This window comes from Salmo trutta, chromosome 1 (assembly GCF_901001165.1).
Source record: "Salmo trutta chromosome 1, fSalTru1.1, whole genome shotgun sequence".
Lineage (NCBI taxonomy): Eukaryota > Metazoa > Chordata > Actinopteri > Salmoniformes > Salmonidae > Salmo > Salmo trutta.
In genome coordinates this window covers 26,876,459-26,903,190 of record NC_042957.1, presented here as the reverse complement: position 1 = coordinate 26,903,190, position 26,732 = coordinate 26,876,459, and the positions used below count along the sequence as shown (strand labels likewise).

Below are 26,732 nucleotides of genomic sequence, written 5' to 3'. Positions count from 1 at the left end.
CCCCTCTTTCTCTCTCTCTCTCTCAACACTATTTCCAATATTACCCCTCTCTCTCTCTCTCTCCCTCAACACTATTTCCTATATTACCTCTCTCTCTCTCTCCCTCAACACTATTTCCTATATTACCTCTCTCTCTCCCTCCCTCAACACTATTTCCTATTTTACCTCTCTCGCTCTCTCTCTCTCTAGAGAGTGCTAGATACCACCAATCAGTGATGGAGGTCGCCAGGAAACATTACATAAACCTCTGAGATATAGATATATACAATTCAACCATTTTTGGTATTATTACTATGAGCTCACACATACACACACACACACACACACACACACACACACACACACACACACACACACACACACACACACACACACACACATGCTCAAGAGCGCTGGGCAACCCCCCCAATCCCCCACCTCTCTCTCTCTCAGGGCTGGGATGGGTTAATGCATACTGACAGCATGGAGCAGTGCAGAGTAGTGCAGCACAGTGCTTACATAACGTTAGCAGCTGCTGTCTCACTGGGGTGGAGGGCAGCACACCACACACTACACTGGCTCTTCTGGGACACACACTGGAGTCACAACTGCCTTCCCTCCAATCACACAACCATCAGCCAGCGTGTGTGTGTGTGTGTGGGGGGGGGGGGGGTGTATAGATGTCTAGAGGGGGATCAGAAAAAGGAGTGGAGGGGATTAATCCACAAGTAAACAATCCACATAATCAACTGCAATGTTTTTTTTCCGACCTGGAGAGGGGAGAAATATTTCCATGTCCTTTTCCCCACTATCTGGAATCTGGGATCAGTGGTCTTATTGAGCCTGATGTGTTCTCTCAGAGCTCCACCACTGTGACAGAGCTCTCTAAGGGCTCTCACATGAACAGAACTACCAAACACCTGCTGTGGTGGTAAAACATGGCTTCTAGTGGGCCAGGCCAGGAGCTGAGACAACTCTGGGGCCTTTATGACTGTTCTCTACTACTCTACCTGGTCCCAGAAAGAAGCTAGGTATACAGCTAAAATAGTCCACAACCTCTAAACAGGACAAAACTGTCAAACGGTAGGATAAGAGAATAAAAGCCTCATGCTAGCACAGTATTATTGTTAGGCCTGTATAATATTTTCTTGGTCTCTACGACATTAAGATTAACCGCACAGGAAAAGGAAACCAACAATCTCCAGCCTCCTCGCCACATCAACGCACCAGGAAACTCTGACGTGAGCTTACTCAACATCCTCTTTCATCACTTAACACTACTCCTGTGAGTTTAAAGGACAGTCAGAAACAACCAGGGAATGTTATAGGCATCTGTTCTGTATTTGGAGAAAGTCTCTTTCGCTCCGGCAGAAATCTGTCGTCTGTGGAGCGTTCATGGGAGACCCGACAAAGGTGAGGCATTGTCAGGCTGAATGGAGCACTGTCTGTATTGTCAGGGTACAAGTTCAGCTGTCACGACTGACTTCAGCTCTTGGAAATGTTACAACTTCAAGCGCGTCCATCTGTGGGCAACAGTCAGGCTGCAATATTACTGAATGATAGAAACTCCTTCTGGTTAGGAACAGTTTGTTCACACTGCAAACCATACTGCCCTTTCTGTCAACAGCTCCTATTCAGCTCACCCCACTGCATGATCATATTCCTCAGCCTCTGTTTAATTACAGCCAGCGGTAATCTGGGAAATAAGTTTGAAAAACCTGACAATTTCAATCACCTCTTCCAAAGGTTTCAACACGTCCTACACACACCGACACAAAATATATTTTTGCCCAGTTATACTCCATTTCAGCTGCAAATTACCAGAAGCCGGTCAATTTTTTTTTTTGGGGGGGGGGGGAGAGAGAGAGAAAATAGGTGAAGTAGTATAACAGTGTTTAATACCACCATTAATGTGGCCATGAAAAGGCCACCCTGGAGCCCTGTCTCCTCCTCCTTGGGCCCTGAGGCCCCCCAGCCAGGAATGCCCCCTCAGCTGATGGCCCCCGCAGCCACATCGCGCTAGCACTTTAAAGGAATTTCCTACTTTCATATAAAATTGATAATGGGATGTGTACGCAGCAGGAATGGAAAATCGGAGGAGCATTACGAGGTTTCACATTCCACCATCTCCATGGGCCAGACAGAAATGCCACACATCTGCTGGAGGACCTCTGGGAAGTATCTCACTACTCTGTGTGTGTGTGTGTGTGTGTGTGTGTGTGTGTGTGTGTGTGTGTGTGTGTGTGTGTGTGTGTGTGTGTGTGTGTAAGTCAGACTCCAGTCAAAAGGTTTGTGGGTGTAGCTGCCAGACAGCGTGATCGAGGATTCGGTAAAAACCTCAACTCTGAATGGCTGACCAGACAAGTCAAATACACACCCATCTTCCATTACCACTACAGCACAAAATACGACACCAAAAAAGGACATACCGGTCTGGGGTGTGAGAATACCATACAGAATGAATGTTACACTAGTATCATCATTGGAATTTGATCTGTGCTGTACTTTACAATACATTATCACGAGTTATTAGTTACAGTAGTAATAACACTACTTGTTTTCCCCATCATGTCAAAAAACAACAAAGGAAATTCTAGCCTGTTTCCAGAGCTTGTGCCCTGTTTGCGTAATTCTCCAGCTTAATATCTTAACACACTTGGCCTTTGCACCATTGGGAGCATCAGGCAGAACCAGAAAGCAGATTTTCCCCGCTCTATTCTCCACAGGTGACCTTTGATCATGCTGGCAGTGGTAGAAAAAGTATTACATTGTCATACTTGAGTCAAAGTAAAGATACCTTAATAGAAAATGACTCAAGTAAATGTCACCCAGTAAAATACTACTTGAGTAAAAGTCAAAAAGTAGCTGGTTTTAAATGTATTTAAGAACAGTGGTGGAAAAGGTACTTTTCATACTTGACTAAAAGTAAAAAGTAAATGCCATACATTAAATTCCTTACACTGTTTTGTTAATGTATTTACAGACAGCCAGGGGCAAATTCCAACACTCAGACATCATTTACAAACACAGTACTTGTGCTAAGTGAGTCTGCCAGATCAGAGACATGGGATGACCCCATGTTATATTGATAGGTGCGTGAATTCTACGGGAGTAAAAAGTACACATTTTCTTTATGAATGTAGTGGAGTAAAAGTAAAAGTTGTCAACAAAAATAAATAGTAAAGTACAGATACCCCCCAAAAATGACTTAGGTAGTACTTAAAAAGTATTTTTTACTTAGTTACACCACAGCCTAGTGGGGTTGGCTACGCTCAGGGGTTCACCAGTTGACACAGACACAGACACAATATCTGGTTTATCCCATGACATTGTATCACTTCCCCTCTTCCTTTTGTCCTGCTCTGAAGCTCCTCCTGTGTTTGGTTGATTACAAAAGAACCAGTAGCACATGGCTGTGTGAAAAAAACACTCATATTTACAGTATGATTACTAGACCAAACAGCCCTGAATGTATCACTGTCTGTGTAGAAATGTTACAAGCATACACTACCTTTGAAAAGTTTGGGGTCACTTCGAAATGTCCTTGTTTTTGAAAGAAAAGCAAATATTTTGTCCATTAAAATGACATCAAATTGATCAGAAATACAGTGTAGACATTGTTAATGTTGTAAATGACTATTGTAGCTGGAAATGGCAGATTTTCAATGGAATATCTACATAGGCATTCAGAGGCCCATTATCAGCAACCATCACTCCTGTGTTCCAATGGCACGTTGTGTTAGCTCTGATTAAAGAAGCAATAAAACTGGATTTGTGGGTTCGATTACAGGCTCAAAATGGCCAGAAACAAAGAACTTTCTTCTGAAACTCAGTCTATTCTTGTTCTGAGAAATGAATGCTATTCCATGTGAGAAATTTCCAAGAAACTGAAGATCTGGTACAACGCTGTTTACTACTCCCTTCACAGAACAGCGCAAACTGGCTCTAACCAGAATAGAAAGAGGAGTGGGAGGCCCCGGTGCACAACTGAGCAAGAGGACAAGTACATTAGAGTGTCTAGTTTGAGAAACAGACGCCTCACAAGTCCTCAACTGGCAGCTTCATTAAATAGTACCCGCAAAACACCAGTCTCAACGTCAACAGTGAAGAGGCGACTCCGGCATGCTGGCCTTCTAGGCAGAGTTGCAAAGAAAAAGCCATATCTCAGACTGGTCAATAAAAATAAAAGATTAAGATGGGAAAACGAACACAGACACTGGACAGAGGAACTCTGCCTAGAAGGCCAGCATCCCCGAGTCGCCTCTTCACTGTTGACATTGAGACTGGTGTTTTGTTTTTAAAAATGTGCTTAACAAGTCACATAATAAGTTGCATGCTCTCACTGTGTGCAATAATAGTGTTTAACATGAATTACTACCTTATCTCTGTACCACACACATACAATTATCTGTAAGTTCCCTCAGTCGAGCATTGGATTTCAAACACAGATTCAACGACAAATACCAGGGAGGTTTTCCAATGCCTCGCAAAGAAGGGTACCTATTGGTAGATGGGTAAATGTTTAAAAAAAATCATACATTGAATATCCCTTTGAGCATGGTGAAGTTATGAGTTACACATTTTTTGATGGTGTATCAATACACCCAGTCACTACAAAGATACAGGTGTCATTCCTAACTCAGTTGCCGGAAAGGAAGGAAACCACTCAGGGATTTCACTATGAGGCCAATGGTGACATTAAAACAGTTACAGAGTTTAATGGCTGTGATAGGAGAAAACTGAGGATGGATCAACAACATTGTAGTTACTCCACAATACTAACCTAAATGACAGAGTGAAAAGAAGGAAGCCTATACAGAATAAAAAATATTCAAAAAAATGCATCCTGTTTGCAATGAGGCAATAAAGTAAAACTGCAAAAAATATGGCAAAGAAATGAACTTTCCCCGGTTGTTAGATATTATGCACATTGATAGCTTGATCGCAAATGTCCTCGCCGTGTGATATATCATAGTAGCAGGCAGCAGCAATCTAAACCATCAGACCGAAAACATGCGAGGAAAACTGATCGGGTGAAATTATGAAGCAAGTGGACGGAGAAATACAGCTTCACTCTATCCAATAAGAGCAGCAGGATCAACTGTACAGCCCGCCCTTCTCTTTACAAACAGCCAGTTGAGTTATTTAGACCAAGTAGAACCTCGCACATGACTGCCTGACATGAGAAAGACGCGTGCTGGCACCCGAAAATGTATTTTTTCTGATCATGGATAATTACAAAGAAAACTTGGATCATAATCGTATCCAGAAAATTGCCTATATCCGTTACGATACTCGTTTTGTCCGACTACTCGGCACACCCATAGTGGCTGTTAGGATAAAAAGAAACGGAATACAGCTAAGCACAGGCAAAATCCTAGAGGAAAACCTGGATCTGTCTGCATTCCAACAGCCACTGGGAGACAAATTCACCTTTTAGCAGGACAATAACCTAAAACACAAGGCCAAATCTACACTGGAGTTGCTTACCAAGACGACATTGAATGTTCCTGAGTGGCCTAGTTACAGTTTTGACTTGAAAATGGCTGTTTATTTATTCTACAGTCCAGGTGTGCAAAGCTGTGTTAGAATTTGTCTGCTACGTTGACAGAGTATTTTGTGTTTGATCGTTGACCAAAAATGACATTTTAATTCATTCTAAATGTGGAAAAAGTCAAGGGGTGTGAATAGTTTTTCGAAGGCACTGTAAGTAAAGCGAGCAAGGGAGAGCCTTTATTTGTGTCAGAGGACAGCATGGGCCTGGTGGGCTGAACCTGGTGGGCTGAACCTGGTGGGCTGGGCCTGGTGGGCTGAACCAGAGCAGTCTTGTTTTATGGACCTGTCGTCATCACAACTGATCTCTTGACTGTGTTTGCATGTGGTTCAAACAGACAGTTAGGCCAGTGTGTTGTGCTGTTTTGCTGTACACTGGGCTACTGCAAGGCTGGGGGCAGTGTGCTATTTCCATATATTTCTCCTTCCTCACACACTCCCTCTACGTAACCATGCGCACCACTCATTCACACTCCCTCACTACGTTTGCTGTTTTGAAACCGAGTGATAGACTGTTTCTGTCTCTCCTCTTGCTGGTGTGTTTTCCTCCATCTATCCTCATGTCTCAGCTGCTAAATCCTACAGTTATTATTCATGGGTGTAAAATGCCACCCACTCTACAGCAATTTGGCTGAATAGTTGCCAGCTCTCTCTCTCTCTCTCTCTCTCTCTCTCTCTCTCTCTCTCCCTCTCTCTCTTTGTCTCTCTGCTGCACACAACAGCCATGTCTCTAGGTTGGCTTGTAACCCCGCAGACCTACACAATGATAAATAATAGGCTGTAGGCATTTCCCTCCACTATCACTCTGGACCTACAAAAATGGAATTGAAGAGTAGATATGGAAAAATGCTAGAATAAAAGACATGGAAAAAACGATAATAATACTATATACACTTGTAATCTCTTACATCCATCTGGTTTATAGGAAAATAAGGGGGGAATCATTAAAATGAAGACATCTGTATGTAGTCCCCAGATATTTTTATGGGGGTTTGGGTCCACCTGTGCTATGAGTAATGCAGGCGGACTGGCCCGGTTATTTTTCCAGCATTAATGAGCAGTGTAGCAGCAGTCGTTTCTGGAAGGGAACAAGCGAGGGAAAGAGAGGGAAGTGATTTGTGAATCTGAACGAGCGAGCTGCAGACAGGAAACTTTCCCAGCCGCGCCAGAAAGAGACTGTGATCGTTTCAGAGGGACATCGTCTATGAGAGTTGAAGCTGATCCTACTGTAGTTCAGAAAGCCTCTCAACAAAAGGCTCAATGGTGGAAAATATAGAAAGGAACCAAGTGGCCAGCCTGCCGGCAATTAGCCTTCTAGCTATTTTGAGCCATTGTTGAGTAGCCTGGCTGTGCCACATTGAGCCCCTGAATTGGAGCTCCATTCTACCTCCAGTCCCCTCTCTGTGGGTGTGAGGTGGTCAGAGTGGACGTGGCCAGGAATAAGACTGGGTGGACAGGTGGTATCACCTGGAGTTGAAGTGTTTACTCCATAGAACACAGTCCCAGTTTCCTGGCCACCTCACAATATCTGTCTCACCTCTACATGGAGCCTCTCATTCATTAACTCTCTTTCCTTCTCTCCTCTCTTTCACCTCCCTCTCTCTCTGCATGTCCTCTTAGTCTGCCATGGGCGCTGTGTCCCGTGTCAGTGGGCCATCTGTGTGAGAATCCCCCTGGCCCTGCCTTTCCACTTCCTCTGTTTGTGTGTGCGTGCCTGCATGCTTGCACCCGTGCGTGTTTGTCCAGGCCTGGTGCCATAGCCTCCAGCGCTGGCAGTCAGGCTGTAATGACAGAGCACCAGCAGCTAACCCTGGACACTGAGGGGTTCTGCCCTGCCAAACCACTGACACTAGCATTAGCATCTGTGCTAATCCTCCCATTCAGGCTAGGAACCAGCACCTCCAGCCCACCATCTAACCTGACACACGGACCACATTCACTGGGCTTTCTGATATGCTAAAAGTGGCCAAAGCTACTTTTACTAAGTAATAGTAACCCATGGTAACTGTGGGAAAGGAATTCTGATTGTGAACACAATGGACATGAAGCCTGCTGTTCTATTTTCAGAAGGTACAAATTGTTTTTTACTAAGAAATAGATGCATTCTCTTTTTCCCTCCCTCTGCCCCTCACTCTCCTCTCTCTCCTCTCTCTCCCATCTCCCTCCCCCCTCTCTCACTACCTCCATTGTTTTCTCTTTACTGTTGAGCACAGTGCGAGCACAAAGACATGTTTGCCAGAAGAACAGAGGCTGGGCTGTGTTAGCCTGCCTGATACCTGCTGAGTAGGAAATGGGTAGGAGGCAGGGAGAGGAAAGCTTGCCCGCCTGGCAGTGCCCGCTGCCCGGGCCTCTCTCTCTCTCTCTTTCTCTCTCTCTGCCATGGACCTGGCACCAGCAGCTGCCGGACAGAATGACAGAAGGTATGAGGGGCTTAGACCTGCCGCGCCCTGTCAGAGACCACGGCACAGGCACTCTCACAGTAGGAGATACACTTACCGAAACACTCAAACATTACAGTCCAACAGGACACAGTCACCCATCTCCAAAACACATTTCCACAGCTAAACTTACTGGTCTGTCTGTCTGTCCTTACCACGTTCTTCACAGGAACAGATGAATCATAATCCTCCATAGCAAGGTGAGCAATACATTTTTTGCTGAGACAAGCCCATTGTGCAGCTACAAGGAGAATAGTGAAAAGATGTTTGCCGCAATGGACCTAAATATAGAATGAATCGGGGATTCAATGATTATCATAATGCCTATGTGTGTGTTTCCAGGATTGCTGAGGCCGAAATTGCTTTTCCCATTCAATCAAGGCATTTTCTGTACAGCGGCTGTGTGAAGCATCCATTCAGAAGGCTGTATTGAACAGCTAGCGCTTCAGAATGCAAACCTTAAAGGAAGTCATGTTGGCTTGAGTAACTCTAGCTGTGTGGTTATGTTACCGCCTACACAGCGGGGACCAGATAAAGGTCACATCAATAGAGGTAAATGTCCATACTGGAGGCGCACGGCCGAGCTAGGCAATTACCCCCACTGGTACTATGCACAGTCACTGTGGCCAAGCTCCTGCTTAGAACACACTTACTTTTCAAAGAGAGCGAGAGACATGGGGGGGTGAAAGAGAGAGCAAGAGCGAAAGAGAGGATGAGAGAGAGAGAGGGGAAGAAAGGAAGCGAGAACTTGAGAGGGACGGAAACAGAGAACGAGAGAAGGAAAAAGACAGAAAGTGAGAGAGAAAGAAAGAAAGGCTGTGAGAGAGGAGAGCAGTGATAAAAGTACTGACGTGTTGATATACTTCCTCCTCTGAATCAGACAGCTGAACGCTCCTTGAAAAAAGGGTCACTGAAGATCACATGTCTCAGGTTAAGACACTGAGCCCATCCACCTGGATCCTACTGTACACTACAGCAGACATACAGAGACAGGACACTGCACAGGACAGCCCTTCTCCCCAACCACAGGGCTCTCCAGAGGGTGGTGCGGCCTGCCCAACGCATCACCGGGGACACAGTGCCTGCCCTCCAGGACATCAACCACCCGAGTTATGGCCTGTTCACCCCGCTATCATCCAGAAGGCAAGGTCAGAACAGGTGCATCAAAGCTGAGACCGAGAGACTGAAAAACAGAGACCCCTAGCCTGGTCCCAGATCTGTATATGCTTGGGCAAAAATGTATCTGCTACCAGGCTAGTCTGACCTTGGGTGTGGTACTTGGGCAGAACAAAATCCCAACCTACTCCAATACTGAGAATGAGAACATACTTTAGGATACTGGATGTGAATAATGCACAGCGATGGTCATTGATGTGGGAGTGGAGTAGCAATAACGCAGCTTGCAGTAAGGCCCCTCTGCATAGACCATTGTAGAGTGGAGGGAGTGGGACTGACTGTGTGACTCACTTTAGACAGGACTGGAGGCAAGCAGTAAACACCAAGTTAGATGGAAAAATAAAGTTGGGAGACCCCCTTCCCACTGTTTGGGCTCCAGGGTGAAATGCCTTATTATCCTTTATTACACACACACACACACACACACACACACACACGCGCGCGCAAAATCGCTCGCGAACACTCAAAAACAGGCTCGAGGCTAATCAAATAATCGCAAACAGAAAACAAGCAACAAAGAATGCAGCACCGAAACCTGCACACAATTACTGGCCTGTCCCGCTGCCAAGAGAGTGCAACTGATAAAGCAGAGTCCGGATCAGGTTGTTCTCTATGTGGCTCCATTTCAACCATAGTAGTGGTTGTTTAACGTAGCCCTGCATAACATTACCCGTGGTTATAGTAGTGGTTGCTTAACGTAGCCCTGCATAACATTACCCGTGGTTATAGTAGTGGTTGTTTAACGTAGCCCTGCATAACATTACCCGTGGTTATAGTAGTGGTTGCTTAACGTAGCCCTGCATAACATTACCCGTGGTTATAGTAGTGGTTGCTTAACGTAGCCCTGCATAACATTACCCGTGGTTATAGTAGTGGTTGCTTAACGTAGCCCTGCATAACATTACCCGTGGTTATAGTAGTGGTTGTTTAACGTAGCCCTGCATAACATTACCCGTGGTTATAGTAGTGGTTGCTTAACGTAGCCCTGCATAACATTACCCGTGGTTATAGTAGTGGTTGCTTAACGTAGCCCTGCATAACATTACCCGTGGTTATAGTAGTGGTTGCTTAACGTAGCCCTGCATAACATTACCCGTGGTTATAGTAGTGGTTGTTTAACGTAGCCCTGCATAACATTACCCGTGGTTATAGTAGTGGTTGCTTAACGTAGCCCTGCATAACATTACCCGTGGTTATAGTAGTGGTTGCTTAACGTAGCCCTGCATAACATTACCCGTGGTTATAGTAGTGGTTGCTTAACGTAGCCCTGCATAACATTACCCGTGGTTATAGTAGTGGTTGCTTAACGTAGCCCTGCATAACATTACCCGTGGTTATAGTAGTGGTTGCTTAACGTAGCCCTGCATAACATTACCCGTGGTTATAGTAGTGGTTGCTTAACGTAGCCCTGCATAACATTACCCGTGGTTATAGTAGTGGTTGCTTAACGTAGCCCTGCATAACATTACCCGTGGTTATAGTAGTGGTTGCTTAACGTAGCCCTGCATAACATTACCCGTGGTTATAGTAGTGGTTGCTTAACGTAGCCCTGCATAACATTACCCGTGGTTATAGTAGTGGTTGCTTAACGTAGCCCTGCATAACATTACCCGTGGTTATAGTAGTGGTTGCTTAACGTAGCCCTGCATAACATTACCCGTGCACTTTGAGGCCTATTGGAATCCAGCTTGGGCAGGTAGTTGCATTTGTCCCCACTGACAGATACAGATAGTGAGACAACTGACCAACACACCCAATCATCCCACCACAATGAGGCAGTAGCGTGGTACCCACCGCTCAGCCTCTCTGCCCTGTCAGGATGCAGGAGTACAGCGCTATAGCACCCACTACTACACACACAGCACAGAGCCAGGACGTGAGGACATTAGACAAACATTAGCAGGAGCACACCGTGTCTTCCCTCCCATAGTTTCCTGGAGTTAGGGTTAGGACATAATCTCTCAAAAGGTTGAGATGAGTTGAGAGGCAGTAGGAGGGCAGACGGGAGCCTACAGTGAGGGAGGGGGTGTCCCCCAGCCATGCCCGGGCAAAAATGTCCCCGCAAACGCTCTGAAGCACTGCGAGAAGCAGTGACACACATTCTAAATCGTCTGAGAATTTGTGAATGGAAAAATGGTTTAGCACACTTGGCAGAGGCACGAATCCTCATTCCACAGTTATCAGACAGGGGTATTACAGTTCTCTTCTCCGCAGAAAGACAGACAGAGTGAGAAAAAGAAAAGCGAGAGAGTACATAAAAGGAATCTATCTGGCTGACTGTGGTGGGCAGGGAGAGAGAGAAGGAGAGGAAGGAGGGAGGGAGGAGTAGAGGGGAATGCTGTTCAAGTTAATTTCAAGGTTGTGGTAATTTCACTCCTGGACTACAGGAGCTACAAAGAGTGCGGAAGAGAGACTCAGTTTGGGTTTGGGGTTTCTGTTGCTGGGGTGGTGCGTGTGATTAAGCATGCAGACTGGCAGGAAGAAAAGCTTTTCCGAAAGCAACATCTTTGAAATTGTGTGCGTGTGCATGTGGGTAAGACCTGCGGGAGGCAAGAGGTGTGTGTACGTGTGGTGTTTCCCTGCCTTATCACCAGGACATTCCCTCACATAGCAAGTTATTCCAGTATGATCACACACACACGCACACACACACACAGAGTGAGAGAGACAGACAGACACGCAAGCGAGTCTGTGGCTCGGGGTGCTAGGCTGTAAAAGGAACCCGTTCTTGTTAAACAACATTGTCCCTCTCCCTGGGGAATACAGATGGAGGGAGGGAGGTTTGATTTAAAGCAGTCCCACACTAGGAAGGTCCTTTCCTTAATGGAGAAAAGTGACAGCTCTGTGTAAGCTCATCAGTGGAGCCCAGGGGGAAGTGACCGGGTGTCCTACAGCCATGCTTCCTACAGACTAAACAACTAGAGCAACCCCACTGGAGAGCTCCTGGAGAGGAGAGCTAGAGGACAGGGGAATGACGGAGGGAGGAAGGGAGATACGTAAGAAAAGGTGGATTGTAAAACAGGCAGGCCAGGCTGGCATTGTTTCCCTCTTATCTCCGTCTGGGAGACGCCTGCCTAGGCTGTGCAAACAAGGAACACAGGAACAGAGCAGGCACACACACACAGCCCTGTGACAACCCCTGCAGCCCAGACCAGGCCCAGTCTGTCATACACACACACACACACACACAGCCCTGTGACAACCCCTGCAGCCCAGACCAGGCCCAATCTGTCATACACACACACACACAGCCCTGTGACAACCCCTGCAGCCCAGACCAGGCCCAGTCTGTCATACACACACACACACAGCCCTGTGACAACCCCTGCAGCCCAGACCAGGCCCAATCTGTCATACACACACACACATAGCCCTGTGACAACCCCTGCAGCCCAGACTAGGCCAAGTCTGTCATACACACACACACAGCCCTGTGACAACCCCTGCAGCCCAGACCAGGCCCAGTCTGTCATACACACACACACACAGCCCTGTGACAACCCCTGCAGCCCAGACCAGGCCCAGTCTGTCATACACACACACACACAGCCCTGTGACAACCCCTGCAGCCCAGACCAGGCCCAATCTGTCATACACACACACACAGCCCTGTGACAACCCCTGCAGCCCAGACCAGGCCCAGTCTGTCATACACACACACACAGCCCTGTGACAACCCCTGCAGCCCAGACCAGGCCCAATCTGTCATACACACACACACAGCCCTGTGACAACTCCTGCAGCCCATACCAGGCCCAGTCTGTCATACACACACACACACACACAGCCCTGTGACAACCACTGCATCCCAGACCAGGCCCAGTCTGTCATACACACACACACACAGCCCTGTGACAACCCCTGCAGCCCAGACCAGGCCCAGTCTGTCATACACACACACACAGACAAGCAAAGTGAAGGCTGTATCACTACAACAACACACAGCAGACAGTGGGTAACACAACATACAGAGCAGAAGGCCCCCCTGCCCTGTCCGTCACTATCAGCACTCCGGTGGCAATCCAACAGCCACTGTCATCCCCCATTCAGTTTACAAAACACACTGACAACAAGGAAATCACCTTCTCAGCAGCAACACCAGAGAGAGAGACAGAGAAAAGGAGAGAGGGAGAAACATTTGGTCTACCAACCTGGCTATATCAGCTCCCCAGTCCCACAACATCTCCAGTCACCGACAGCATTCCTCTGGGGTGAAACTCCTCTTGTCCATTCTCTGTGGTCACCAATAGAAAAACCAAACTGCCGGGCCAAACTCCCATCAATCAGAATAGCCACTCACTGGTAGAGAGAGAGTGTATGCTTGTTAGGAGACCTACTGATGTAAGCTAGTCACCAGAGAAAATACCCAGTCAGTCATGACGCATACTTAGGAACAGAAATAGCAATAGGGCCCCCAGAGGGATTATACAACAGACTACATTTAGAGGCACTTCCACTGGCCCGAAGACCAGGCAGGCAGCGGCTTATACACACTCTCGCTCTCTCTTTCTCTTCTCTCTCTCTCTTTGCTGGCCCCCGAGTCTTTTTTCACAAAGTAAGTTGACATTTTCCTAAGCAAGATATGAGCACAAATAGAGGGGTCAAGTGAAAGGCAACAGTTAGGGGGTGGAGTGGTAGGAGCATGGCTGTTGCAGGATGCTGCTCTCTCTTAGTTATGGCTGCATAATGAATGGAATTGTAATCAAAATTGCAATATTGACATGTGCAATATCCATATCGCAAGAGGCTGGAATTTGTTTTAAATGCCACGAATGTAACATTTTAATGTAAAAAGCGTCCCCCTGGGAAGCTCTGCCCAACACTTTGGTTCCTAACTTGTCACAACAACTTCTACTGTACCTGTCGTTGTCATGCCAAACAACACCAACCATAGAATCAGAATACTCATTTTATTTATATGATCCCAACAGTTCACCCAAGTCTAAATCACAAGTAAAATCGCAATCGCGATATTTGGTAAACAAAATAGCAATTAGATGACATTCCCATATCGTGCAGCTGTACTCTTTATTGTTGTGATGACACAGTAGCACAGCCTTATCGGGGCAGCCCGGCAGGCCCCCGGGGGTTGTCCTGTTCCAGAGAGTGTGTACCGGCCAGGGGGCCATAACAAAATGGTAAACCCCCCCTCTTTCTCCCCTCTACCCCTCCCGCCCTGCTTGCTTCCCCTGCCGCCTGTGACTCCCCCTCTCCCCCTCCTCCATCCCACTCCTCACCTCTATAAATATCTCGCCAGGCCAATACTGTAAAATCCTCTGAGATGTGCCATCTCTGGCCCCATCCTCTGCTCTCCGGTCAACGATATGATTTGCTCCTGTCTTGCTCTTTCAACACGCGGCTACCACCACATTATCGGCCACGGAGAGTGACATTGGGACAGGTCAGCACTGCGACAAGGCATCACAGAAAGTGGGGGAGAGAGAGAGAGGGAAAGGGAGAGAGGGAAGTGCGAAAGGGGAGAGGGAGCGAGGGGGGAGAGAATCCCTGCTGAGAAAAAGCCTCCAGCCACAACCCTCTTTGCAGCTGTAGTGTGAATATTAGTGCATGTTTATGGTTCTATCTCAACCACAGGTATGTCATGAGTGACAGCGGTGCGGCTAGTTTGAGGGTCACCGTGTAACATTCTCCGCATTGCATACATTCAGGGTCACACAGGGCCAAAACAGCAGGCATTTTGGAGAGGAATTCCCCTCAACACTCGGCGGATGAAAACAAACACGTTTGGCAATTGTTTTAAGTGGACCAACTCAACCAAGGTTAGACACCAGTCCCGTGCTGGTGATAAATTGGTTAATAACACCCGTGCTGTCATGCAAGACAAACGTACACATCTATCATAAGCCCACTGTTACTTTGACCTTACTGGAGAATCCAATTTACAGGTCTAAAAATAACTTAACCTCTGTTGACCTCTCTATGGGGAATCAGGAACCGGTGTGGGCAGGAGACAACTGGGAATAGTTGGCCCTAATACGCACACACACCATGGACTCCCGGGAGACCTGACACCATAGCCACTTATGGGCAATTCAAAGTAACCAACACCTGCTGTGAACAGAAGTCAATAGTCCACACTGTATACCTCTTAGTAAGAGCGCAGTGCTCTTGAGTAGTGAGCAGTACCAGACGCATAGTTGAACGCAGGTCTGAGACAAGATCAGTAGAACACAGTTTCGCACAGTCCACAACGACATGCCTAGTTATTTCTACACTGCACGTGTATTTACAGCGGTAGGCAATAGAAAGAGAATAACAGTACACCACACGACATATGGACAGATGTTTGGAGAGAAAAATAGGTGGTTGCTAACGAAAACAGTCAGCAGTGCTTAACACGCTCAAGACTTTCTCAGACTTTATCTTAAAGAAACAGTCCCCCCATCCTCCTGTACTGGTGGAATATCTTCATTAGAGAAACATGTTGGTTATGTAACCGAGTAAAACTAGGACAGTTCTCTACCATGTTGGCCCTTTCGTATTTTCAACATACTCGGAGTATAAATAATGAACCTACTTATTGTGGAAAATGCACATATTCATATAAACACGCAACATGCCCTGGATACCAAGCAACAGAATGGTATAGTAGCAACATATTTCCATAGTTGAGTTTTTATATGTGTAGTGTTTTATGAATATTGTATTTTGATTGTCTTCAATCAAAAACTGTATAAAATACCAACCAAGTTGCCAGTGTGTACAGATACAGTCATGCTGGAGAGAATGATTAAGGTTATAGGTACTGGCTTGGGTCCCTGCCCGGGGTAAAATGGGTCACTTTACCCGGGGAATGCCCACACAGATCACCTCACCTCAGTATCTTGATAAGGGAATCAACCACCTCTCCTCTCTTGGCAGGTAGACTAGCGATTCAGAGCGTCGGCCCAATTACCAAAAGGTCACTGGTTCAAATCCTGAACCGGCAAGGTGGAAAAATCTTCCATTCTGCCCTTCATCAAGGCAGTTAACCCCCAACAACAACTGTTCCCCGGGCGCCGATGACGTGGACGTCGATTAAGGCAGCCCCCCGCACTTCTCTGATTCAGAGAGGTTGGGTTAAAAGCCAAAGACACATTTCGGTTGAATGCATTCAGATGTGCAACCGACTAGGTATCCCCAGGTACATGTATCTCTGTTCCACACAGCTGAGGTGCATTTAGCTAACATTTATACATAAAACACAAACTCTCTCACTGTCCACGTTTGAAAACCATTTAGCTAGCTAGTGAAACAGATTAGAGAACCATGTAGAGTTCTTCAAGTGGAGAATTCTTTGAACACAGCTGAAGATAATTTTGCAGCACCTCAGGTCAATGCATTGCCTTATGGGTTTTTATACCATAAAATGTCTAGCAAGATTCCAACCTTTTCCATCCAGGACCCTGCACAACGTTAGTCCCAAAACTCTGAGTGGAGTGTACCCTTTTAAAAGGCTACAAAATGGCAAAAAAATAACTGAAATGTATGCTATAAAAAGTCAGTAAGCCTCTTTCTGGGACAAGAGCAAACAAACAGTGTTAATTGAGGACTTTCATCCACTCCATTACATCCCCTCCTTTACAGCATCAATATTTCATCTCAAGTATTGCTGGAAGTATTTTACACACGCTGATATCCTGCTAGAAGAGTGATTTCCTATTAACACTTGCATAATTAACCAACATAGCTACCTCGATGAAATGCTTGGAAGTATTTACGGAACTGCGACACGGACGCCTTGTTTAAATCAGGCAGAGAGGCGGGAAATGAAATAATATGTTTTCCCCAAAAGCAGGTGGCAATACGACACGTATCCCTCTGAAACCCGTTGCCTTCAGGAGTAGTTAACCCCAATGCAAGTGATCAGAGACCTGGAATCATATTGAACTTCCTATAAAACAGGAAGAGAAAGATGTTACATTTCATCAGCCACATATTGGATATCTGTGCCTAATGTAAAGTGGCCATGACAGCTACACTTAGAGAGAGAAGAAAAAAAACGGATAACTGGAGAAGAGAAAAACTGGGAAGGGGGAACTTTCTCTGTATTCTTATGTTTAAAGCTGAGCAGTGGGTTTCACTTATACACCCCTGGAGCTCAAAAAGAGGAATACAGGAAGTCCCAACAGCATGCAACACACACTACATTTTTAATAGCAATACAGAGCATCCGGAAAGTATTCAGACCCCTTCCCTTTTTCCACATTTTGTTACGTTACATCCTTATTCTAAAAATGATTAAATTATTTTCTTTTTTATCATCAATCTACACAAAATACCCCACAATAACAAAGCAAAAAAACAGAAATACCTTGTTTACGTAATTTTTCAGTCCCTTTGCTATGAGACTCGAAATTGAGCTCAGGCGCATCCTGTTTCCATTGATCATCCTTGAGATTTTTCTATAACTTGATTGGTGTCCACCTGTGGTAAATTCAATTGATTGGACATGATTTGGAAAGACACACATCTGTCTATATAAGGTCCACAGTTACAGTGCACGTCACAGCAAAAACCAAGCCATGAGGTCGAAAGAATTGTCCGTAGAGCTCAGAGACAGGATTGTGTTGAGGCACTGATCTTGGGTAGGTTACCAAATACATTCTGCAGCATTGAAGGGTCGTAAGAACACAGTGGCCTGCATCATTCTTAAATGGAAGAAGTTTGGAACCACCAAGACTATTCCTAGAGCTGGCTGCCCGGCCAAACTGAGCAATCGGGGGACATGGGCCTTGGTCAGGGAGGTGACCAAGAACCCGACTGTCACTCTGGCAGAACTCCAAAGTTACTCTGAGGGGATGGGAGAACCTTCCAGAAGGACAACCATCTCTGCAGCACTCCACCAATCAGGCCTTTATGGTACTGTAGAGTGGCCAGACGAAAGCACCTAAAGGACACAGACCATGAGAAACAAGATTCTCTGATCTGATGAAACCAAGATTGAACTCTTTGGCATCTGGAGGAAACCTGGCACCATCCCTACGGTGAAGCATGGTGGTGGCAGCATTATGCTGTGGCGATGTTTTTTTAGCGGCAGGGACTGGGAGACTAGTCAGGATCGAGGGAAAGATGAACGGAGCAAAGGCCTTGATGAAAACCTGCTCCAGAGCGCTCAGGACCTCAGACTGGGGTGAGGGTTCACCTTGCAACAGGACAACAACCCAAAGCACACAGCCAAGAAATGCAGGAGTGGCTTCGGGACAATGTCTGAGTAAAGGGTACTGAATACTTAAGTAAGTGTGATATTTCATTATTTAATTTTAATTCCCAATTTGCTATAAATTCAACAACAAAACATTTTGTTTTGTCATTATGGAGTATTGTGTGTAGATTGATGCTAATTATTTTTTATATTTTTATCGATTTTAGAATAAGGCTGTGCTGTAACAAAATGTGGAAAAAGTCAAGGGGTCTAAATACTTTCCGAATGCACTGTATGTCTAATGTTATGGTATTGAGTGCAGGTTGTATGACCTCCAGACAACACATTGTTCATTTTTCATGGACATTTTCCCTCACATCATTCCCCATTTAACTTGACAAATGTGCTCCTTTAAGCAGATATTGAATAAGCAGATATCGAATGAGTTCATCACATTTTATCGCTTTTTATATCATTTTCCATTTTCTCCTTTTAGTCAGGTAGGGACAGAGAGAAGTAGAAACACAGTGTGTCACATGTTCCTGGCAGCATCAGCCTCTCTAATAGGACCAGAGTCGGAGTCATATTTGACCTGGCGACCCCTGACGGTCCCTGGCCAGGAGGTGGATCCCCCAGCAAGCCCTGGGGGAGTGTGAGGGAGCCTGACAGAAGGAGAGCAAGCGATCATGAAAACAGTCACTCAGCAGCCCCTCCAAAACAAACACGCTCTCATGCAACCCAAGGCACAATTGCTCATCGGAGTGCAAGGCAGTGACTCGCTCTCAGCCAGCCATCAGGGACCCAGTTAGTAGTTACACAACGCAACCCCGCCTACCTGTCTGCGTGTTTTCAACCGTCAGCCGAGTGGGTATCCCACAGCTGTCCCCGATTCCAACGATGAAAACCTTTCGGTGCGAAAACCCGAAAACTGAACGTCTCCCCCGAGCCCCTCTCTCTGGCCCTGTCATTCCACAGGGTCTTATGTTGCCCGGGGCACCTTTTGCCCCCGGCAGTAAGGCAAAGCAGGCAGAACAGCCCAGAGAGCCCCCCCACTCGCCCTTTCCACTCCCCCATGGCCTTTTCTTACTCCCACTAGAGTGTCAGTTTACGCCAAAATCAGCCAGACAAGCAGAACCAATTTTAGACTTGGCCCTAAGTCAGATCAGCTGGCTGATGCGGGGGCTTCCCAAACAGAACACCCCTGCTGAGGTCGGATGGCCCTCAGCACCCCTCCAAACAGCAATGCGTGGAAGTGCAGGTGACTCACTAAGAGCCAGGCTCAAGAACAAAACAACCAAAAGATATCTGGGTTCAGGCTGGCTCACTGAAAATGCCTGTTTTTCAAACTTGAATCAAAACCAAATGCTGCAGCCAACTAATAGGTAATATAATGTTGTGATTCATGAAAGACCATGGATGGGAGTTAATAAAAAAATTCAATTATTATTATTATTTTTAACAATTGCCCTGGAAAAAGCATTATCGCCTCATAATCACATTTTTTTGATTTGCCACTTTTTAATTTAAATGAAAGACAATTGTCAGCCCAAATCCTCCATCACAGATGGCTGGATGAAATGTTCATCAAACATGATATTAATTGGGATGCATCACACCTTTCAGTTTTACAGCCGATTTACATAATCTGGGTTTTAACAGGTTTTAATGGCAGCCAATTTGTAGCTATTTGTGGCATGCACACAGGAACTGAGTAGGAGGCTCTTGAGAGGGTGGTAAGTGGCATCTTGAATATTGACAGATGTAATAAAAAAAACATTTCAATGACTTTCATGAATATCCAGTAACCCCCCCCCCCCCCACACACACACACACACACAATCAAAAAACAGGTTTAAATCCTCATACACGATGCTCTACACCACAAATAAGCAAGCATGTTCTAGAAGAAAGTACATGTATAGAGGAACATGATCAGAATGACACGTCTCTTTACATATTTCGACTGAGATGATAATCTCACCTTTCGCATTCTAAAAACAACTCCCTCCAGCAGGGACAACAAAGCGAAAGCACAGACATACCATTCATCTTTATAGCCTGGGCAGACTGTCATTTACATTCTATGGCCTGGCTGGGGAGTAGAGTAACACTGAGAGGTTGTTTGTGTGCGGTGAAGGACATGCAGGCTGATAGGCTCAGGCTGAAAATACAATGGGCTGCCCCTTGAATGTTCTTTCCCTCTCTCTCACACACACACACACACACACACACACATATGACCAAGCAGGTAAATTGTAATGGCAATCATTTCATTCTGAAAGACCAATAACGGTATGAAATGAATTCCCAGGTACCAAATGGATAGAAAGATAAACCACAGTACAATACGCATGTGCCGTCGATCCATCTAGTTCCGTTTAGAATACAACTGAATGAAACACTTTGCTCCCAGCCCAGTGATTGATTCCATGTCTGATGGATGTGTAAACTTTTAGCTAACACAAATGGAGTGCCACGCTGAATAAAGCAGACCCAGTCAACTGGTCTGGTAACTGGTCAGGTAACAGAATCCCAATACATAGCATCAACCTCCAACCTAACTAAATCCTCAATGACGAAGTCTCTGTGGGAATCTTCTCACCTTGGAAAACCAAAACGACTTGCCGATCCTGGATGTGATCCTGTTTCCTTACCTCAGTTTCCCACACTCACTCCTAATGAGGACCTGCATGCTTTTTCCCGCTCCCTGTGTACGGTGCTGCCAAGAAAGGCAGTCACTGGGCCCTTAGCCCTGGTTGTAAACATGTCTTGTTTCGGGAAGTAACATGACACATATTTATTTAGGAATTTCTCCGAAAAATCAACAAGCTTTGTTAGCTTGTCCTGGCTTGCACACACAACAACACCCTTAATGGGAAGTTTTATAGGGTTCTATTAAACTATGGGAGCAGCTATGTACAGTTGAAGTCGGACGTTTACATACACTTAGGTTGGAGTCATTAAAACTCGTTTTTCAACCACTCCACAAATTTCTTGTTAAAAAACTATAGTTTGGCAAGTCAGTTAGGACATCTACTTTGTGCATGACACAAATCATTTTTCCAACAATTGTTTACATACAGATTATTTAATTTATAATTCACTGTATCACAATTCCAGTGGGTCAGAAGTTTACATACACTAAGTTGACTGTGCCTTTAAACAGCTTGGAAAATTCCAGAAAATGATGTTATTGCTTTAGAAGCTTCTGATAGGCTAATTGACATCATTTGAGTCAATTGGAGGTGTACTTGTGGATGTATTTCAAGGCCTACTTTCAAACTCAGTGCCTCTTTGCTTGACATCATGGAAAAATCAAAAGAAATCAGCCAAGACCTCAGAAAAAAATTGTAGACCTCCACAAGTCTGGTTCATCCTTGGGAGCAATTTCCAAACACCTGAAGGTACCACGTTCATCTGTACAAACAATAGTTCGCAAGTATAAACACCATGGGACCACGCAGCCGTCATACCGCTCAGGAAGGAGCCGCGTTCTGTCTCTTAGAGATGAACGTATTTTGGTGCGAAAAGCGCAAATCAATCCCAGAACAACAGCAAAGGACCTTGTGAAGATGCTAGAGGAAGCAGGTACAAAATTATCTATATCCACAGTAAAACGAGTCCTATATCGACATAACCTGAAAGGCCGCTCAGCAACGAAGAAGCCAATGCTACAAAGCCGCCATAAAAAAGCCAGATTACGGTTTGCAACTGCACATGGGGACAAAGACCATTCTTTTTGGAGAAATGTCCTCTTGTCTGATGAAACAAAAATAGAACTGTTTGGCCATAATGACCATCGTTATGTTTGGAGGAAAAAGGGGGAGGCTTGCAAGCCGAAGAACACCATCCCAACCGTGAAGCACGGGGGTGGCAGCATCATGTTGTGGGGGTGCTTTGCTGCAGGAGGGACTGGTGCACTTCACAAAATAGATGGCACCATGAGGAAGAAAGATTATGTGGATATATTGAAGCAATGTCTCGAAGACATCAGTAATGACATTAACGCTTGGTCGCAAATGGGTCTTCCAAATGGACAACGACCCCAAGCATACTTCCAAAGTTGTGGCAAAATGGCTTAAGGACAGCAAAGTCAAGGTATTAGAGTGGCCATCACAAAGCCCTGACCTCAATCCCATAGAAAATTTGTGGGGAGAACTGAAAAAGCGTGTGCGAGCAAGGAGGCCTACAAACCTGACTCAGTTACACCAGCTCTGTCAGGAGGAATGGGCCAAAATTCACCCAACTTATTGTGGGAAGCTTGTGGAAGGCTACCTGAAACGTTTGACCCAAGTTAAACAATGTAAAGGCAATGCTACCAAGTACTAATTGAGTGTATGTAAACTTCTGACCCACTGGGAATGTGATGAAATAAATAAAGCTGAAATAAATCACTCTCTCTAATATTATTCTGACATTTCACATTCTTAAAATAAAGTGGTCATCCTACCTGACCTAAAACAGGGAATTTTTACTAGGATTAAATGTCAGGAATTGTGAAAAACGAAGTTTAAATGTATTTGGCAGGTGTATGTAAACTTCCGACTTCAACTGTATCTGTGACTTCATATCATGTTATGTTATGGATGCCTCTGTTGGTGTTGTGATTTGATCTGTGTGAATATTGCAGTTTCTTATTAAACAGTAGTGTGTGTGTAATCCTAGCTAGTGTAAAGAATGGTGTGACTTTTCACAACATTGTCGCGCTACATGGATGCCATTACTTTGTAGAAGGGGCTATTGTATTACCAGGGTCATCCCATCAACTGTAATGAAAGAACATTCGAGATGGTACAACAATAACACATATACTGTAACCATGGTGACAGGCTACAGTGGACTACTGATTAAAAATACCAAAAATGACTAGTAATAAATAAATCAACAGTATTTTATCTCTTCAAAGCCATCAACAAAGACAGGCCTTTACACAGAACACTTTGTGTCTGGCAATGTACTCGTAGATCAGCTGGCAGAGAAGACAACATCACGTCGCTTACCCATAGAGGACAACACTACTACGAAACCTACTTTCTAGGTGAATTTAGTGGGTATTAAGAGGATATTGTATAACTACTGTATAACGAGCATGCATGATGACTCATATAGTGAAGGTAATTCTAGATGGTGAACATGGATGAGATGGGACCCAAATTCATTTGCACCTCTTTTGTCTCAAGTCATTTGTCTTCAACGAATGAGCGGTGCTACAAATAGACACACTGAAAATAATAGGTGACCTCATTATCTTCTCAGCAGGATTATTACATATACACCAACCATCCTCCATTCATACTCTATCAATACCACACTAACTACACTGCCCGTGGAGAATACAGTAGTAGACACCATTAGCACCCCCAGCCTCTGAGACTGCCTCTGTATACCGCCTCGGTTAAAGTAACTTTTCTCCGTGTCAAACTCTGCAAGCAGACTTCACCTTCTGCCTCTTATCTGACTCAACAGCGCAGGTCTACGAGCGGGGCACCACAATCAAGCAACACTCTCTCTCTCTCTGCACTATTCAGCATAAAATATGCATCAAATTATATAACGCTTATATAATGCATCCCTGGCACAAGTCTGGGCTAAGCAATGCTGTGTTCTACAGCTAATTAAGCGATCCGTGCCGAGCAAAACAGAGCAGGGGGAGCTGCTAATTTTAGGTCCTTCCCCGAGCCCATCCCAGAAACAGGAGGCTGAGAAGCAGCGGGAGGCTCCGGAGCTACCGCAACAGAGTGGCTCAAGGCAGGGGGAGAGAAGGGAGGAGAGAATGCGGGTGGGGTGGGGGGAGAGAGAGAGATAAGGTCCCCAGTCAAACAGAGCAGACAGACCCGGGTTTCATCAGCAGAGAGCCCAGGTCTGTCCCAGCAGAGGAAATCAATCTGCCTCCCTGCCTCTCTGCCTGCTGCTGGGCCTTCCTCAGATCCGCTGTGTGTTTATGCAGATTATTAGCTTTAATAGAGTCCTCTGCAAACACTGGACCACATGTGTAACACCAGTCAGGCAGCCGCACTGATTCATCTGTATCCTGGAGCAGATCCTTCTCTCCTCCCCTGCTGGTCCGTTGGGCTAACCTAATAAGTTATCAATACTAACATCTACAACTCCAACAGTTAGTCACCTAAGCATATTGTGGTATCAGCCTCATACTCAAGTGTGGTTTAGTCACCTCACAAGGCCACCAACACACACCATTATTTTCCTTATCCATTCAAGGAATTAAGGAGATGTCATGAGTGGGCGCATACGGAGCGGAAACATTATTCTGAGACGAACAAAGAGTAGTTTGTGTGCAGACAAGAGCAGGCAGGGGAGGGAGGGAGAGAGAGAGGCTGGGGAAAACTGGCATCTGTGAGGAGTACTAAAGAAGGACCCAGGCCTCAGGCTAGATCCTTCTCTGGGGGGTCTCGCTGAACAACGATGCTTTAAACACTGCTCAATTCACCTGGCGGACGGGGAAGCATCCGCCCCCACTCACCTTCACTCTCTCAACGCTATCCTTAACAAGGTCTCCCCCATCTGGCTGTAGCTAAACAGCAGTGCTGCTCTGTGTGAGTGGCTGACCAAAATTCTCTCACATAAATGTATGTTGCCTAAAAAAAGACAGAGCAAATATGCAGCAATCTTTTACAGGATTACAGTCTCGGCTAGCATCGGAATTTGCTCCTTCAATATTTATATATCCCACAAACTTGCCAGAGCAGCTTTTTGGATCTCTGCTTGGGAGAGAAAAAACACCTAAATTATAGCTTTCTAAACAGTGGCACATCAGACACCTAAGCTATCAAATGAAACTACAGGGACTCCCTTTCAACACCAAATAATATTTATGCACTCCTTACGACGTAAAACATTGTTTATTTTTAAACTCTTTCTGCATAATCTTTTACAGTACTTTTTGCATCGCAATATTTCAAATGCAAAAAAAAGTACATTCTTGCAGCAAGTAAAATAATACATGGGCCTAATTCATACTGCATAGTACACCGATATACTGTATGAACTTCTTGCTCTACAGGAAGGCAGCTTGTAAATTCAGTGGGGCCTCTCACACATAGAACAGCATCTCCCCTGTAGTATCCTGCCCAGTAGGCATGGATACTCAGGGCTCACTTAACTCTAATTACTCCTCATTGACTTAGAACAGAGCTGATCCCAGGACTATCAATTCTCCTGTAGCTGTCAGCGCTGAGTGATACGGCTGAGTGATACGGCTGAGTGATACGGCCCAGTGTTGCCCATGTCTCTAACGCTCATTCTGTACAGACACAGGTATTCTCAGCGATGACCTAACTGTACACGTAGCTCCCTGACTTTGGTAGTAATTCTATGGCGAGCAGAGGGGTGAACTGAGGATGGAGGAACACATCACAGAGAGATGGAGGGCATTCTTCTGATCCATTCCATGCATGCGGGCCCGGGCGCTGTACTGTAAAGCATGTTACTCGTCATTATTGCACCTCCCATTAGTCGGTGTTGTGTACGAACTGGCTTGCAATGCAGACAGAGTCGTTAGCTGTGAGGGAAGTGTGTAGCATGCCACAGCATGGAAGATTGAAGGCTCCCAATGCAGTTCTGACAGACCGGATGCTTAAATTAGATACTCAGGAGAGGAGCAACAATGTCAGCTTCTGTGGATCTGCCAACTGCCAGATGGGATGAGAAAATGGCCAGAAATCAGATAAAAGAGAAACTTCCCACTAGGCTACCGGTGCATACCTGCCTGCCAAGACACAGCGCCTACAGGACTACTAGCTACGTACGCTACTTGCATTGGAAACGTTTTGAAATCGCACACACACAACCTGCTTTCTGTGTCCAGGGGGTAGGGTGTGTGCACACTGGTGTAGATTGAGTGATTATGCCTTTGCAACACTATGTTTTATTTCAGACGTGTTCCCGAATGAGAGGTTGCACCATTTTTTAATTTGGGGGTTCCGCAAATATTCTCTTTACCTTCCCTCCAAGTGTTTTGTGGTGCGCTATAGGTGTGTTTATTCCCTGATTTATTCTGCTGTGTGGCGCGGTGGACCCAGACTGGAGAGGAGAGGAGAGGAAGGAGGAGGAGAGGTGGTACGTAGACCGCGGTGTTGACACAGCCAGGATGCTAAAGCATATGCAGCGTTGGTCACTGGCAGCACTAGAGACATGACACAGAGGCAGCTCACACTTCCCTTCCTCAGCCCACCTAAATAAGATGTGAGAGGGTTCGTGTTGTGGGTGTGGGTGTGGGTGTGGGTGAGTGAGTGCGTGCGTGAGTGTGCAATGGCGACGCCTCCTCTGCTCAGCCCAAAATCACAGTCTGCTTGGAGAGGAGCAGGATGAAGCTCTGAAAGCAGGTGTCAAGTGGGAGGAAGTGATGACTCCACAACTGTCCCAATTTGTCCCTTGTGCTAGGGATCCATCAACCTATTTAGATACAGGATAGGGAACATACTGTA

The 26,732-nt window shown here is 45.7% G+C and overlaps 1 protein-coding gene across 5 annotated transcripts in view; it reads right to left on the bottom strand.

Annotated features, from left to right (window-relative positions):
• LOC115192597 (HIVEP zinc finger 2) overlaps positions 1-26,732 on the bottom strand; it is a 95,467-nt gene that overhangs the window by 50,648 nt on the left and 18,087 nt on the right. The window contains exon 3 of one of the 5 annotated variants that reach the window (XM_029751283.1): positions 13,298-13,445. The exons of the other annotated variants lie outside the window; for them this stretch is intronic. The gene's annotated coding sequence lies outside the window, so the exon portion shown is untranslated. The remainder of the gene's footprint in view (positions 1-13,297; positions 13,446-26,732) is intronic. 5 annotated transcript variants of the gene reach the window in all.